This window comes from Acanthopagrus latus, chromosome 1 (genome assembly GCF_904848185.1).
Source record: "Acanthopagrus latus isolate v.2019 chromosome 1, fAcaLat1.1, whole genome shotgun sequence".
Taxonomy (NCBI): Eukaryota; Metazoa; Chordata; class Actinopteri; order Spariformes; family Sparidae; genus Acanthopagrus; species Acanthopagrus latus.
Genome location: NC_051039.1, coordinates 21,890,125 through 21,908,138, shown reverse-complemented (window position 1 = coordinate 21,908,138; position 18,014 = coordinate 21,890,125).

Below are 18,014 nucleotides of genomic sequence, written 5' to 3'. Positions count from 1 at the left end.
CACCTCCTGCAGCATATAACAGTGGTTTGCCTTCGACTGGCAGCTACCGGCCATAGTTACCTGATTTATAGCTGCAGAAAGTGAACGGCTTTGCCCCTCTGGTGGGTCTCAAGGGTCGGAGCCTGGACCTCGGTACCATAAATCCTGGTGGCTGCGGTGGCCTGCAGAGAGAGTGCTTAACCCCGCATCAGGTTTATAATTAGAAACACACCTCCCTACGTTCGCCTGCAGGAAACAGCTCGGGCCTCCATGTGTGTGCAAGGCTGTGGGCTAACAAAGAGAGGAAAGTGTACACATGGGGCAGGCATGCGATGTGATCACAGTTCGGTATTTGAGTGCTGCGATCACCTCGTTAGAATGTGCAGGTGGATGGGAGGGCAGGATGGAGGGAACCTACGAGACAAGGTAATGAGACAGGGGAAAGGAACAGTCATACATTTACTGTACGTTCCAATTAGACATCACTGAACTATGGGGTCATGTTACAGACGAACCTCTGCAGGTTGAGTCACAGTCGAAGCAGGAAGATTGTACAGTCGAAATTCATTTATGATTATTTTGAAAAAGGGCCAGCCTGTTTTTAAAATGTAGATTTACTAGTGTCCATTTATTTCTTTTTAGATTTTGTCAAAGATAAACCATTATGTGAGCATACAGTGGAGCTGTTTAGCAGTGTACTCTCCAACCATGACAAATGAGCATGCTCACTGAGCAGGAGTTTTTTTTTCTTTGAGTTCTAGTTATGAAGAAGATTCTCTGCTGAGCTCTGAAATGTAGCATATAGCTTTTTTTTTTTCCTGCTGATCCCCTTTATATCTTTATCCACTGTGTCTCCAAGGAAATCTGAAACACATGGAGTTGGACCTGATTAGAAACCTTGTGTATTAGTGAAAACAGTTACATTTGGTTGAAAGCCATAAAAGACAGGAAATCCAACTGATCCCAGCAAACACAAAATGCACCCAACTTTTTTTAATAAGTGCAGCTCACTAACAGTGGTGTCTGTTGAACCCGCCGATGTGCAAAAAACTAAAAATCAATTTGCGCAAACGGAATAAAGCCTTATTTATTGTCATTTAACAACACAGGGTTGTACAAGGCAATACAAGCTGTAGGCAACTGAACGCAAAGACCCGAGGTGTCCCAGCAGAACAATGCTTTGTAATGAGATGATCAATTTTATTCACTTTACCTCTTAGTCATTTTAGCGTTGCAGCTGATCAGTGTATTTACCTGGACATATATACACCTAGAAAGTGTATACAGTATGTGGACATATTGGTGTAAAGTTTCATGAAATTTGGAGTAACTGTTTATTGAGGGGAAGACTGAGGTTATTTCTTCTATGCCAACATTACTAGATCATACAATTAATTACAATTAATACCAAAACTGAAAATGCATAGCAGGATATATACAGTGATGGAATGTAAATTTAAGTAAATTTAATCAAGTAATGCACTACAGTAAAAGGGACACTAAAGGGACTTTATGCATCATTTTTGCTTCCCAGCAAAAAATTATGATAAATCCTATCTTATTCTCTGGAAAGTTACTAAAGTGGTTGTCACTTTGTGTGTCTTTCCAAGACCAGCCATTATATACCATCCAGTCTGCAGAGCAGACAAAAAGTGAGACAGACAGGATTCTTTTCTTTCAAATCAAAGAGAAAAGGAGGACTGGGAGACGTGCTCTGTAAGCCCCGCTAGTTGGGGAAGCCATGTTCTTGGACACGCTTCACGCCATCTTCTGTTTCATCAATTGTTTTTACGGAGCGTCGAGTCCCACCACCCTGGCAACGCAGGCTGAGGGAGGCCACACAAAGATCTCACTAATGGGATGTTTGTGAAAAACATAAAGAGTTAGGCATACACTGGTTCACCCGATGTTTTTTCCAGTAATAGTGGAGGGGATGTGTTGTGGGGTAATGCAGGGCGAGGCAGGGTGAATCTGACAATAGACAATGGACAGGCTGCATCACAACATCCATTGTGTTCTGGGGTGAAATGTCTCCTAGTTTGATACACGGAGCCCAAATATTCTCTCCTTTGAACCGGACCCAAAATGCCTCCTTTTTTTAAACAGCACAGCATTCTTTCACCAGGGAATCCGCAACAAAAATGTTCTATTTCTGTGGGACTGAAACGGCACTGAGGGAACATTCAAAATGCAATTGCTTATAAAGAAACGGAAAAATATGTTCACAGCATACAAGTTTTCCCTATTTGGATTTAGTGTTCCCAAATTGCACTGAATTGGATATATGCTCCATGTGTCCTTCTATGGTTAATCAAGTGCTTTAAATGCATATGATGGAGACCTGAACGCTGCACACGGGGAAGCCAGCAGAGTTCAAGGGTTAATGTGTACAACATTTGCGGCTGTTTGACACACAGGGCTGTGCCGAATCTTTGTCGTCCCGCTTCCCTCCTTAAAAAAAAACAAAACACACCGAAGCCAGCATGTGGGACCAGTTCTCACACCCGACCTATAGAGAAAAGCCTTGTGGGCCACGCTGCACATTTGAATTCTTTGAAAACGATGCCTCACCCAGCGGGGGGTTCCTGCTGAAAAGAGGAACGCGACTCAGCCTCGGCCTCAGAGACTAATACAGGATGGAGGGAGGAAGACGTTCTGCGCCCAGCGCTCTGTTCCCAGTGTTCCCAGCGCTATTCCTGATCCAGTCTAATTGCTGCTAGGTGAGAACAGCCCGCCTCCCCGCCTAGACAGGTGTCAGGTTGGCACCGAGGAGACTGATTGGCTGATTAACAGTGTTTACCTTGGCAGCCCTCATCAGACTGACAGTCTCCACTGCAGAGCTGCGGGGGATATCCTCAAGGTCAATCTCATCAATACCGAACAATGCCACATTACTGGATGTAGCAGGACGGTGTGAGGGCGTGGAGAGGTGGGGTAGTAGGTGCCCTTCGGGTGCTGAGTGATGTAATCTGGTCAGTTATTGTCGCGCTGCCCCTCGAGGCTTCAGGCACTTACCTTGAATGCAGCACAATAAGCAAGACAGGAAGTCAGTGTTTTGGTGTAGATCAACAGTTGGCAGGTTTATAGCTTAATCGTGCCATTATCAGCAGCTCCATTGTGTAAACTACAGTTTATGAGATGCAGAGATGCAGATACAATGTGCACACAGTGAGAATGGACTGTGAGCCATTCATGATGTAGAATGGGCAGTGAAATACAGCGAGGATGCAAACAATGTGGGTAATACTATGGCAACATAAATCGTTTTTAATAACGCTCCATTAAAGTGTGTTCCTGTGTTGTTGGTGTGTTTTTAATTGCAGTTCCTATCTCTTGATCTACTCTGTTAATACTGTATACAGGCTGGACAACACTGAATCTGAAGTGCTCACACAGGCAGAATGATAGACTTGTGACCAAGATGAAGCAACATATTTGGATTTAGTGCTGGTGAGAAAACTCACCAGCACTAAAAGTTATACACAACATTTCTCTATGCCTGTATTGAATGTTTTAGTAATTTCTTGTGATTGGTTACATCTCGTAGAAACCATGCCGATCTTCTTACCTCCACTTAACTGTCGAAACTAATCCAACATAAACTGTAGCGGCTCTCCTTACCTGTAGCTAAATAACTCCATCTCATATTTAAGAGCAGCAGTTATCAGTATTTTCATAACAATGGATAAAATGTGCATGTGTGATAAAGAATGGTTTTGTTCATAGCAAAGAACGCAGGGAATTATAGTCCACCTCTGCAGTTCACCTCATCTTTATAAAGCCTTTAGGCTTCTTTTAGTTATTTGTTTTGGTTTTGGGGTCAAACAGCTACTTCTCTGCTTGGTTCAGCCACTGCTCTCTTCATGTCATTTCCAGCTGCAGCAGGCTGCTGTTTTCAGTGTAAAAGCCCCCAAAATCCACTGTGCCCTTTTTTTCAGCTCCAAGCGGTTGATTGACATGCTCAGAGACCAGCCGATGAACACAGTGGATCATTTTACAGCTGAAGAGCCAAATATTTTCCCTTACGGGATGCTCAAGACCTAAAACAGACATAGTGGACTTTGTCAGGTGGAATATGTATATGTATCTATATGTAAGGGTTGGCCACCTATCGAAATCAGTCTCAAGATAAATAGAGGACAGGATATCACCAGAGTACCTGCTGACTGCCTCTAACTGTAGCTGTTCGTATAAAGTTTAGATTTCTAACATATTGCATCTTTAAATGCTAGTTTAGGAAGTAAGTAATTAAGTCCCTCTGAGCAGTCTGGAATTATCTCACAAAACCATATTAAACAACATTTTCTGCAGCATATGAGGACAAGTGAAGTTGACTTCGTCTCCACTATACACACAGCTTGCCAATGAACAAAACCACTGCATTCTGAGCTCCCTGTGTGGCAGAATCTTTCCACATTTTTTGCTCCAGCGACGTAAATTACTGCAATAAATGTGAAACCTCATTTTTGCAGGGTTCAGAGTGACTAGGTCGAGTTTCAGCACACGCATTATTTTTACACACTGCTTAGCGTTCGTGATCTGATGTCCTCAGAGAGAAAAATGAATCTCTGCCAGAAAATAATTCCTTAAAAGCACGTCGGCTTTCCAAGAACACACGGTTAATGAGACAGTGAAACGGAAAAATCAAGTGCTTCATGTGTAAATGAATACCTCATTATTTCTTTAAGACAGCACCTAAACTACAGATACTGTTTGTCTTCCTGTTCCACATTACTCTCACAGAAAGCTGTTGACAAATGAGATCTGCACACATCCATTTTTCTACATCGCCTCCCCAAAATGCCTGTGGCCTTGGGAGAGAAGAATATCAAGGTAGCATGGAGACTTCACAGCAAAGATGAATGCACGTCTTTAATACGGCTGCATAAAGCCGTGCATGAGATGAATTAAGCTGAGACTGGCTGTGGCTCATTTAACATGGGTGTGTTTTCATATGGCCAGGTCATTACCCGAACATACAGCTGTCATTCATCATCCACAGATCCAGTTGTGTCTGGACAGGTTAATGTTCTTATTATACATCGCAGTCTTATAACAATCAGTATCATCACCACATCTTCAACACAGAATGTGCCACTGCTCTCATGGGTCAGCATCACCACGAGATGTAACAAGGTGATTTTATGTGTTGCTCTTGTTCACCTTTCAGGGTTAAGAGTTTTCCTTTGTCGGAAGAAGAAGAAAAAAAAAAACTGATCTGATTTCCTCAACCTGATACATTTTTCAAGGAATCAGATACAATCTTGTTATTTCAGTCCAAACTCAAGGACCATTTGTTCAGCACTGACTACACCCTTCTCTAACTATCAGCTGGAGTCATTATTTCAGGGTATTGCCTGGATTTACCATCTACACACACACACACACACACACACACACACACACACACACCACACAAATGCAAGCACATGTAAGCACCCGTCAGGCACACACACTTGTACTAAATTTAGTTTTTGTGCTATTCTGTACCTAGTTATCCATTACGACCTCTGACAGACCAGCCTGGTTTTGTAAATCTCTTTATAAAAAGCCTTGAAATTACTTTCTTGTGTCTCACCTTAAGTTCATCATTGACTGTATTTACGTGCGTGCTAGTATCCAAGGTTCTCAATCTTCTCGTGGCTTATTTGGGATACGATGTTAACACTGTACACGAGAATCCTGGTTATTCATCTCCCTGTATACACAATTCTGACAGTATCTAGGTTTCTGATCCTCTGCCTGCAGGTGGGTCTCAGTCAAACAGATATGGTGTTCTGATTTCTATCGAAGATCTCCAGCTGGAGTAGACATTTTGAGGTTTTGAGTGAGATATTTCTATGGGATGGATTGCCATAAAATTGTGGTGTAAAGATGACTTTCCCGTGTCACCTTTAGGATACACTTTGTAAATACTTTGGTGATCTCTTGACTTTTGACTGGAGGAGAAGCCAGAAAATGCAATGCCCCCAATCAAAGTGGACCAATCACCAATCATACATTGGCTATCTCAGGGTCAACTCTGTGCTTATATGCAGATGTCGATAGCCATAAAATTGACCATGGCAAGAATTATACCTATTGAAAAAGGACGTTAGCATTGTTATTTTAAGCATGTTATCATTCAGCTCATAGCACCACTGTACCTAGCAGAGCTGCAGCTGCTAGCATGACTGTAGCCTCTCAGTCTAGTTAAATGATGATTATCTTATTTTGGAATGAAGCTTCTGATTTCTTGAGCATCACTGTATCCTAAAATACCCCCGTCTCACTTCCTACGACTGTGCGGCGCTCGGACCCTCTCCCGTTGGGACCACTAGCTAATAACAGCACACAATCAACAAGTGGATCACTTTTTGTCATATTAGGGCACATTGAAAAAAAAAAAAAAAAGAAAGAGAGAGAGAGAGAGAGAGAGATAGAGAGAGAGAGAGAGCAATGGAGCAGGAGGGAGAGAGAGACAGTTCCTCCTCCAGATTCTCAGGCCTCAGCGGGTCCGTCTCAGTGGCAGAATGGACGGTTCCTGTGTTTGTGCCTGTTCCTGTCTCCCGCTGTCACCCCGAGGCGCGACGCCATTGTTTCCGCATTGAGCGCCGGAGGTCAGGGCTGCTCCCTCGCCCGCTCGCTCTCTCCCTCCCGACCTCGCCGCCCAGCAGACAGAGGGGAGCTGGGAGAGAGCAGGAGGCCAGGCTCCAAACAGAGCCGGTCACACCTAAACCAATCAGAGATACAGTGAGACAAACATGCTGCTGAGCTGGAGCGCTGTTTGCTTCTGGGAGTGCATGTAGATGTAAACACATACAAGCACAGCTCACTTGCACATGCACACGTCCACCTTTTGTCATTCGGCGGGGGGATTCCAGGTTTTTCTCGTAAACACGTTGCAGGTAAACAGACTCTCTGTCTGGCACACTGAGATTAGAAGCCAGTGACTCTATTCTACAGGGGCCTCGTTACAGAAACTTCCTAAATCCAAAATCTTTCCTTTCTCAATTTAGAATATAAACAGTTGTGATTTTTGGTCTCAGAGCAACACGTTTCCATATTGCATTTGATAGGAATTTAGGTATTACATAGCGATCAAGTCTGAAGTATTTCCTGGGTGAGGAATCTTAAATTAGCAGGACATAGACCAGTGTAACTTTCAAAAAACTGCAGCACCCCTGTTGTTAGGTCTGTGTGGCAATGACTGTAAGATCACCATGAACACTTTATATATTATGGATGTAATGCTACTCGAACCAAAGCTGTTGGAGTAAGAAGGGTTAGGGTTAGGGTTAGGGTTAGGGTTAGACAACCGGGTAGACAACTGGCAGAGGGCTTACGTTACGGAGATATCATATTTGTGTTGATTTTAAGCATATATTCAAAGTTTTATACTCTGATTATTTTATGCATCATGTCGCTTTGCACGAATCTTTGACATCTAAACAACAGCGACATCTCTGACTAACTACTAGCTTAGGTTCGACTCAAGCTGTTATTTCTGTTAGCCAGCTAAACAAAGTCACTCCAACCTGACGCCAGTGACAGTGATTTGATCAAAGAGATATGAAAGCATCAAACATGCATTTTAGATGAATTAGATGTATACACTTTGAAATGACATTAAAAACAGGTAATTGTATTCTATATATGTAAATAAACATCGTGATTGGTTCTGTAGCAAACTAGCCAGCCATAAGGACAGTTGCAGGTGCAGCGTTGTGTGCATTTGATTGATTACTCAAATTTGCAGTTCCAGATATGATGTATTGATGTGTGAGGTTAAGATATGCCACAATGTTTATGATAGGACAGGACACAGCAGTGATTTTAGGAACTGCTTCCATAATAGCAAGCCAGGATTTTTCTTATCAATGAAAATTAAAGGTGTAGGATTTTTAGTTTAGATCTCTCAAACGATGAACCAACATTATCGACAGTGATGTCTATGTACTGTGTTGCAGAGATGTCTCCTTAGGTTAGCATGCTAACCAGCTAGCCCCCCGCCCATCCTGTCTTGTAATGCCACTTTGTACAGCAAGAGGTGATAGACTCTGATGAGTGTGACAGCCCCTGTAGTTTCAGCTGCTAGTGCAATTAAAAAAAATAAAATGTAGGCTCTTCAAATGACTTCATTAGATATTTGTCTCAAAGCCAGTCTCCAATACAGAAACAGCAGATGCATAAACTCAGAAATGAAATGAGAAAATAAGATGTTTTCAGAGTGGGTGGTGAGACTACAGTCATTTCACTTGACATAACTTTGGCCGTCTCCTGCACAACATCATCCATACAACATCGGTTGTGTAGCTATTATCTGACTTCTCTGCACAGATGTTGCCCACGACAACTTTCTGGTTTCGCCATCACAAATGTATGATGAATTGTATCTGGTTAAAGTCCAGCTCAGACTTTTCAATACATACAGATTTCACTGAGCTGCTGTTTCTTGGCAGCTCATTTGGATTCATAATAGCCTGTTTATACAGTTCTCTCACTTCACAGAGAGCGTAAATTGGGGTAATTTCTACGTCAAATTACGGTGATATTTGTTCTGGCACATGCGTCCGATGCTCTCTTCATCCTCCAAAATAAATTCAGCATGGTTGTACGATGGGTCGTGAGTTATTGCTTGTAATGAAATCATGAGAATAACTGTATTAACTGTGCTAGGGACCTGTTATTGTTGTAAAATCCATCTGTGCTGTATATCAACTTGACAGCAGAAACCTTTAGACCTCTGGTCAAATAGCTAGAATTTAGACAATTCAAAAGTCAAAGGAGGTACAATGATCACACTTGTTCTTTATCATCACCCTGCTTCATGTTCTGACTCAAAACTGGCAACCGTCTAATAAACCTGAGTCTATTATTTTATGGGTGGCCATGCAGTGTCACCGGAACAGCTCAACAGAGAGTTATGAGAGTTACTGAGAAACGGCAGAACATGAATCTCTTTCCTGCACATTGATTTTACATGATGCAATGCAAGATTGCAAGACTTCCAAGGTTCACTCACAGTCTGTAAACAAAACCTCCATTAAGAATATTGATATTGATCTGCTTTGCTTTTTTGTTTTTAGAGAAGGCGCTGTTACTTGCAGAGGTCATAAAAGAAAACTGTACCCGGCTTGTAGAATGGATTACTAATTTCTTTACACATGCATTACACGGCCAAAAGTATGTGGACGCTCCACACAGCATAGGACATCATCATAGACTATAGAACACCTGCCATCGTACGGCTGTGAACAAAGAGATTGTCCAGGGGATCAGCAAGCAGCCTATCCTCAACCAAAACATACAAAACGTCCAAAAAAGTGATAAATGTTTAACATTTAAATCATAAAACTTTTCCAGTTTGGTATGGAAGGCCGTCACTGGTCTGCACAGAACCCAGATATCAACCCCACCTAACTCTTCACGTTTGAACTGGAAATGCAAACTGCAAGCCAAGGCCTTATCGCTCAACATCAGTGCCTCCCTAATCTCACTAATGCTCCCATGGCTGACGTTCAGGTTCAGCCCGGTTACAAAACCTTGTGGAAAACCTTCCTAGAGGAGCGGAGGCTGCTCTACCAGCAAAATGAGATGTTCAACTATATATGACCGTAATAATTGTCTGTTTACGTATTTTTGCCAATGTGTGGTATATTATCACCACGCTTCAGGAATTACACCCACTGAGTCTTCTTTCCATCCATCTTTTACTCATCTCCTAATGATAACAATGACTATAAATGTCCTTTATCTCCCTCCACATCTCCTCCACTCTCTGTCCTGTGACCCTCTGCTTTCCTCCTGTGGCGTTATTTGCTCAGCTGGCAGCAGACGCCTGGACTCTGAGCTCCACAGACCTTAGAGGTAAGATCGGGCCTAAAAAATCCAGCCCGACCCGACCCAGGCCCGCAGGCATTAAAGCCTGACCCAGCCCGAGCCCGACCAATTAACTTGATTTGCAGGCCCGAGCCTGAAGCAAACCCGAAATTTCAAGATTACGTTCACGAAATGTCCGCAAAGCCGTGCGCAAAGCGTGCTCTTGCTCTGCGCCTCCTGTTTAGTAGTAGTTATATAGCAATTACCTTACAGCGCCACCTTCTCTGTTTTATCCAAATTATTTATTTACAACAAGTATTCCTTAGTTTAGTGTCCACACATCGTTTTAGTATACATTTTTATAAACATATATTTATTTTAAAAAAAGTCAGCGAGAGAGAAGCCCGAGCCCGACCCGACCCGAACGTAATGATTGACATTTTAGGCCCGACCCGACCCGAATTTCGGGCCGGGTCGGGCTCGGGCTAAAGTTCTTACCTCTAACAGACCTACACATGTCCCTGTAGGCTTCACATGTTACGCTGATCTGAAAGCCTCCTTATTTCCTCCTCTGCAGTTTTCACATTTTCTTTTACACGTTCAACGCATATTAGGCTCACCTAATGGCACTTTCTCTTTTCATGTCTAATTTCAGCATGCCCAAATAAACAGTGCAGAGTGAGGTAGCTTCAGGGAAAATCAATCTAAAGGTGATTACAACACTACAGGGCATGAACATACTTTCCATTTCCAATAAACAGCTATTACTCACAGGATCAAAAGCATCTGTGTTGCATTGCCATCAACTGCAGGTAGCTAAGTCACATAGGGCATCGACTTTGACTGTGAAATCCAACATTTTCCAGCTGAGATCAAGTTCTTAACTAATGGCTGATGCCATCTGGTCCTAATGAGGGAAGGAAACACTCCATGAGCAATACGTGGCAAAAAACCCTGTTATTTCACCATTCAGGGGGGTACGACTTTGTCCAAACAGAGGCAAAGTGTTAGTGATAGATTCCAGTCACGATAAGTTGGATTGTTCTTACTGTGACATTAGCAATCTCCTGCTGATCTCAAAGGAGACGTGAGCACCAATATGTCATCTTCTTAGAGGCCCTCTGGCAGACATAACTACAAGTATAATTCCTCTTCAACTGTACTCAGATCCTGATAATCCTCAGTGGTGAAACATCAGCAGTCATCGTCACACATTGTTGTATCCATCCAGGGTGAAAAAGTGCTGAACGCAAAGTGCCAATGAAATTTGTTTTGGTGGACAGGTCAACATTTGGTGTCAGTCTGACCATTAACATTTTAATTTATATGATCATCAGTGAACACATTTACACTGAACAATGATTGTAGTTTTGCAGTTTTCGTAGTAATATGCAGTGATTGATTGTTGCTTCTCTGAAAAGAGCTTTTTAACTGGCGGAGGGATATTCTGGGTTGTATTTTGTGTTAGCCAATACTATTATTTTTGTAACTAAAAAATAGTTGCCTGTTCACACATCCAGCATTTATTATATTTCAGCTGGAGTTTCATCTGATCTCTATTTTTGATCTCCATTAAACTCCTTAGGGAAGATATCTCTACATAAAGGCTCTCCTGTTGCTAAATGTTCAACTTCTAGATGGTAACTGTATCTGACTGCTGTTTGGTGCTGAGCAGGTAGTGTGCTGTGGGTTTTTAGAGCTTTCTCACTGACAGCAGACGAGCCAGATTAGCCTGCTAGATGTCGAGCAGGCGCCAGTGACGCATTGATGTGCTCCTGGATTGCGTCTTTGAAGAGGTCGCACATGGTGACTGTCGCACACAGTAACACCAACCTGCTGTTCATCTGGAGCTTTATGTAAACAATCTGCAAAAAACATCAGCGAATGGAAATCAGGGCCAAAATCAGTTACCAAACAGTTAATCAGTGTTAACAGCCATGCTAGCAGCTCTTGAGGCTAAACTTATGCACTGTTGTGCTGTAAGCTAAACGCTAATAATAGCATGCTAACAGGCTCACAATGACTTTACTAACGCACTGATGCTACGCAGCTATAATGGTCACCATCATAGTTTAGCCTGTTAGCATTCTAACATTTCTTGAATGGATTTAGAACAGCTGGATTTATCGCCTGGACGCAGAATCCGAATCTCTGTTTTTACTAGGGCTCAACAAACAAACTTCATGTTATTCATCCCTTTGTGAGACCACAACAGTTTGGTACCACCATGGTGTTTCTCTGTCCCTCGTGATGCTGACAGTGAACAGGACTTTCTCCTGAGGCCTGGCACCCTGCTGCACTGAGCCCCAGGTGACCTCTCACCCGTCAGCTCAATCAGGAAAAATCACAAATACAGCTGACAGGAATGTGCAATGATTAATCACATATGTGTTCACTCGTAACATATGAAGACAAATATACATTTCTGCAGTGCACATGTTACATACTGTCAACAAAACTTACCCCACTTCCTCTTAAAAGTCCTCAGAAATTGCGTTTTAATTTAATTTCTAACAGCTTGAGCCCCTTAAGTGTTGAGATCTCGGCCTCAGTGTCCAGAGTGGGCTGACAGGGACCTGACCATGATGTATCTGCTGTTGGTGGATTTGAACCTTTGTGTGAATAAAGTGGTTTTGCGCTAACAGCAGGGTGCAGCTCTCCTGGGGGACGCATAAGAACAAAGGCTGCTGTGTAGGCCGTCTGTTTTTGTGAACCTGACTGTTTTCAGATCATGGAGGGGAGAGTTATGGTGGTGCTCATGATATTTTAAGCTCATTTTAAGTGCCCCAGATTCTCCACATTATTCCCATGTGTTGGTATACACAGTGTCGTCAAAATTGTGGAGACGTTTTCTTAATTTGCTTCTGTTTTGCTTGTTTGCATGTGCTTTTATTAAAGCAATGTTATGTAGTTATGTAGAAATATTTTTTTTGTGCAATCTGTGCCACCACTGTCTTAAATACAAATCCCAGGTCTGTTTTGTTGGACCCATTATGTGTTGAAAACTTGTATCTTGAAGTAAACATGCATGAAAAGTGCAGAAACAGGTGATGGTGGGGCGGAGTGGCTTTGACACCATTCACCCTTTTGCACAGTACCATCAAGCTGTTATTTTAAGGTAAAAAAGATACATAATGTTACTTTAAGTCACTGAACGTTGAGGTCTCAGGGCCCCTGTGCCTCAGGGCTGCTGGTGGACGTCAGACTTAGAGCACCAAAATTGTCCAGATACGGGCCGGCACTCAGTAGTGGGAGCATGTCTGAGAAAACCCATCACATCAGTCACAGCCGAGGTTGATTCAGCAATTATTCCCAAACTCTGACTCCCTTTCTCCTTCTATTCGATACTGTCTAAACATGTAATAACAACAGAAAAAGCAAACGCATAACTTTAAACGTTTATCCTCTTGTGCTAACTAATAATTAAAACATTTATCTTGTCTTGTTAACATGTTAATACGTTTGAATTGGCTTCTTGAGCTATTTATTTGAAAAGCCTGTATCAGAAGTGCATACTTACTTTGGCTCGGCTACACGGCACCGCTCATGTGAGGGAAAGCTGTGCAAATACCGTTTCCTGCGTATTTGACTGCGCTTTGATTGCCCATTTTCATTTTAAGCCCTGCTGACTTTGTTGGCCTCTGTCTTCAACTTTTTTTTAAAATCTAAAGTACACCATAGATTTGTTGGCAAAAATAGTTCCACGCATGGAAACATCGTGTGTGTGTGTGCTGACAAAAGTCTTATTACTGCTAACATCTTTTCAGTGGTGTGTTCAAACCACAGCTGGTTCTTTTCTTAATTAAGCCCTTTATGATCATAACCAATCATCTTATTCTCTGTTTTTCGTCTCCTCCTCCACGCCAGTGTAGAGTTTCTTCCCACACCTCCCTTTTCACCCAGCTATACAAAAGATATGATGACACAGATTAACATTTCTCACACACTCACATTTTCCTTTTTCTTGTTTTGGTTGCTCATTAAAATATCAACGTCATTTTTTATTTTTTTGTGATTACACTCTAGTTCTGAAAACCAGCCAGTTTAGCGTCTGACTCACTGCATCACATCTAACCCTCGCCCTAACCCTGTATATAGACAGCTTGGGTGAAGTTTGCTCTGTATTTCAAGCCTTTTTTTTAACTGGTGTGGTCAGCGCTTTCCAGACCAGATGGCAGCATTTGTTCCCTGAATAATTACAAAGCTTGCTAATCAAGACTAATGACTTTTTAATGCCGGGTTTTCTTCTCAGAGGTGATCACACCCTCCTCAGTCAACAGATAAAATGTGGTGTGAATGGTCATGCCGTGTTGACAGAGCTGTCGACAGAGACGCCGAGGCCCGGCAGACAGCCCGATGCCCTGTTGCGCTGGTGGTGGTATGCTCAATACACACATGCATATATACATGTATAAGCCCCCACCCCACTCCCTGAAATTTTAGATCAGAACAGCAGAAGACTTGAATCACTGTGTAATTGGCCTGGGAAGCAGCACTGGACAAAACATGAATGACGGGCGCCTTACTGACCGAGCAGAGGACGTGATCAGCCGCCGTACAAAAGGGACGGTGAATGATTGTTACTGCCATGTTGGGCCAAAGTGCGGCCCGATGTGCTCACAAAACGTCACACTAAACACTGATGTTGTTGTGTTACATGCCTCTTTTACTCGTCCGGATGCTCTCTGACATCACACATGGGGTGGCCACTGTTGTTTTGTTCAGTGTGAAAAACAAAGGCGCTGTAAAAAAGCTTCCTCAGCCTGGAGGTATTTTGCACCCTCTCTGTAAAGATCATGACACTGTTAGCATGCTAACGTTAGCAGTTGGGTCACTGTGTAAACCCTGATTTGTGCCAAAATATTCACAGAACCTCTGGCTACGATCTAAAAATCGCGGTTAGCCCAGACATCCTTTGAAACCTGTGATAGTCTCCCGGCGCTCCGGCTCTACCTTCGGCCCACACAGACTACATGTGCACTTGCATCTGATGCTTCCCAGACACCGCTGGCAGGTTGTGTGTGACAAACATGGCAACAAAGACCGGTTCAATCATCAGTAAAGTATGTTCAATATAATATATCTTTGATTTTTATATGAAAGTGAAAGATTTAAGATCATGATCAGCTGAGGAGGATACTCCACAGCGAGTCCCATCTTGGAACGACTGATTGGACTCGCACGCTACCAGATCTCTGTCTTTGCTCACCAGTACGTGACTCTGATGCCTTATTTCTGCATTCAGAGAATGCAATGTTTTAGTGACTTTGACAGTGGCGACCCTGAATTCTCATTTCTCATTCAGATTTACATCTACTTTCGCTGTTCCCAACCTTATCTGGTCCTCCCTTGAATCTATCAAAGTGCTTTATGTGTGGCGGCAGCGGTGGCTTACGTCTGATGCTGTCTCCGTCTGGCCCCAGAGACGTCCAGTGCTCAGAATTATAGATCTACCAGCTGTTTACAGGAGGCTATCAGACCATGTTGTAAGGACTGAATGAGGGCCGAACAGTTGGGGAAAGCACCAGCGCTCTTTATTTTGGTTTAGTGGCCTCCTGTGGCCTTCTAAAATCCCCTTTAGACCAGCCTTACCCCGCCTGCAATGTCTTTAGTATCTGATTGTCTGATAGTTGTTCTGTTTATATCCTGTGTTCCCTAAAAGCTACTTTGTTCTAAACCTGTGTTGTTGAAAGCACTTTTATAAATACATCATAAATACAATGCATTAATCAGTCACGTACACACACACACACACACACACATTACAATGCAAACTACGCAGATATACATTACATATGCCAGACATGTATTACATATGCGCAGCTTTCCATTTGAAGCCTTGTGTACGCAGTAGATTTGAAGGTGATGCATGTTAGAACAACCCAGGTTACTCATGTTATTGTTCATCTAATTGTATTTGTTCTAAGGAACTTGATTATGAAGCCTGATTGCCTGCTAAATGTAAACATCAAGTACATCTGCAGTCTTTGTGTATCTCAGAATCAAACAGCGCTGGAAACACGTTTTATCAATAAACTTATGTCATCGTACTATAATGGCTGGACTGAAAAAAACAATATACAATTCACAGATTTTGACTGGAATTTTCAAAACCTAATGAGATAATCTGAACGATATGTTCCAAGTCAACAGCTAGGACTCTGGCCAAGAGTGCTTTTATATTGTCAGTCTACCTGAAATGAAACGGATGCTTTTGGATAAACATTTTGTCGTGGTTTGAATGAGGGTCTTGTTGCTGAGGTGTATCAACAACAGGAATTACTATTTCAGTCAGGAGAGACAAGTGAATGAAGTTAAGACTGTTTATTTCTGCAGATTATTGATGATCAGTTATTCAATAAAAAAAACGTATGCACAGAAACCTTGCACACTATTATGGTTCGTTACGAAGATTCACAATACGAGACCAGATAGAGCCATCAAGCAGTGAGGATGATTTTGTGGCCCTCACTTCCTGAGCAAAAGGAAAAGATGATAGTCTACTGGGTCCATCCAATCCTGAGAACAAGACGTGAGCAAGAAGAGTTTCAGACGCTGATGAAGATGTGGATTTATTCAGATCCAGGTGTATTTCAGGATGTAAGTGGTCCAGTTTGATAGCTGCGAGCTATACAGGAACCGTTTGATCCTGAGCAGTGACTGGCAACATTCAGGAAAGGATGCGAGGATGCAGAAAATCAAACTTGTTCCCCAAAAATATCAACAGTTTGGAATGACTGACACAATGTGAAGTCGACGTGTGGCAACTTCGGTCAACAAAAGCAGACTTGGTGTGGCCTTTAGCCTCTGTTCCATTCCGTTCTGACAAAGACAAAGGAAAAGCCAATAATGATGGGTTCCAAGCGAGTGGAGTTGCACTGAGCCACTTTGGAAACAAAGCAACAGCTGTGTATGATCAGAACACAGTATTATTTTTACCTTTTGAGTTTCATTCCCACCCTTCCCAAATGCTGATGTGGGTCGGGTCAGCTGCTATTCCAAAGTGTCTCTAATTGATTAGTTGGGACTCAATCAATCTGTCTTACAAATTGCAGCTTTAAAGGGATGTTAGATAAGAAAATGTGTTGTTCTGGAGGGCATGAACCAAATCACATATATTCTCTTTTAATTTGGAGGACTTCTTGAATAAGCCATGTCAGAACGATGATGGTTCAGGATGTCTTCATTTCTCTGTAGATTGCCCACCAGGTTTTCAGCATTTGTCCTCTGACAAATATTAGGCTAAAGAAATGTTGAAGTCTGGCCTTTATACAAGTGAAAGTCAAGGAGTCAGATTCAGCAGCTGGAATGTCCAACCACCACAACATTAACAGATCTAATCTTTTATTCTTCATCAACTACCAATACGTGTATGAAAAAGAGAGCTGGAGGGAGGACTTGATTTCTACTCTTGATTCACATTAGAGTAGACATGCCCTGAAAGTCTCCCATGCCTACTGAAACCCAGCTGGGCTGCCGCCTGTCTGTTGCTCTAAATCTATACACCCATCATCAGAATCTCTCACCAGCTCTTTCCCAGTGCACCCTGATCTTCAGCAGGGGAATAGTGTGTAGATTTCAAGTCGCAGCGGGGTACTGAGAGATCAGCGTGCGTTTTTCCTGGTTCACATCTATTATAAGTCTGCTCATGGCTCCCTGAGGGAGGATTTTGCAGGGGAAAGCTAAACGATGCCACCCAAGGTAGTTCCACAACCTCCGACCTATGTGACATCCCTCTCTGGCTGTCAAATCATGTGACCTGTCTCACCACAGGAGGGAGTCATGGCTCACTTCTCTCTCAGTGCAGCGTTTTATTGTACTTTCCCACCCATAGCGAGCACTTTGAGTTATTACTTTACCAACTGCAAATTGATAAATCTGAAGCCTAAGATAACACTGTTAAATAAAGCTGCTGTTCATTATGCTGCACACACACAATGTACTGTACCTACGTGTATGAGTGAGTCTTTGAATGGGTCCAACAAATGTTGAGAATTCCATGTTATGAATCATGGTTAACCAACAAGGCCAGTGGTTGATGTATTTCACTTGCTGTCAGTTTAATGTCTGTAATATAAAACTGTCAAGCCATCAGTCCTGAGAAATCTTCTCATGATTGATGGAGGGGGAAAAAAACTCCCCTCTTATTTATAGCTGGCAATTCTTGAATGCCATGTAAGGAGGTGCTCATTGTCGATGTAAAGCCAAAACACAACATCGATGCCAGAGAATAT